The sequence below is a fragment of the Penaeus monodon genome, chromosome 22 (genome assembly GCF_015228065.2).
Source record: "Penaeus monodon isolate SGIC_2016 chromosome 22, NSTDA_Pmon_1, whole genome shotgun sequence".
Classification (NCBI taxonomy): Eukaryota; Metazoa; Arthropoda; class Malacostraca; order Decapoda; family Penaeidae; genus Penaeus; species Penaeus monodon.
The window spans coordinates 32805671-32806171 of NC_051407.1; the positions used below are offsets into that span (position 1 = coordinate 32805671).

Here is a 501-nt window from a genome sequence, read left to right on the forward strand (position 1 = left end):
GCAACTGGCCTTATATGCAAAATAACATATGATAACAGGATTTCCTTACGAATGCTTTATTACATCCATGAACCCTAAAAACACTCCCTAGCTGATTTATCCCTCACTACAGTTTAAAGATGAATGAATAAATAAAGCAACAGAAAACCCAAAAACCCTTTTTCCCCACCCAAAATTTAATCATAATAAAAAACCCAAGGTACCCACAGGTTTTGTCCCCTATTGCCTTCTACAGGGGTTTTTCCAAAACCATCCCCTTTATTTTACAATACAATTCTTAAATTACACAAAATTTTTCCTATGGGGAAAAAAGCCCGCTTTGCCATTTAAAACATCATAACAAAAAATGAAAAAAAAAAAATGATGACACTGCCCCAATAATTTCAAAACCGATCATAGGAAGTAGGAGTAATACATAAAAAAGCCAATTTTGGTTTAAAAAAAACCCAAAAATTTGTAACTTAAAACCCACAGGGGTTAGTTTAGGGTTCTCGAAACTAG

At 33.5% G+C, this 501-nt stretch overlaps 1 protein-coding gene across 1 annotated transcript in view; it reads right to left on the reverse strand.

Moving 5' to 3' along the window:
* Window positions 1-501, reverse strand: part of LOC119587088 (protein lifeguard 3-like) — a gene marked incomplete at its 5' end in the record, with an annotated part of 70866 nt that overhangs the window by 13216 nt on the left and 57149 nt on the right.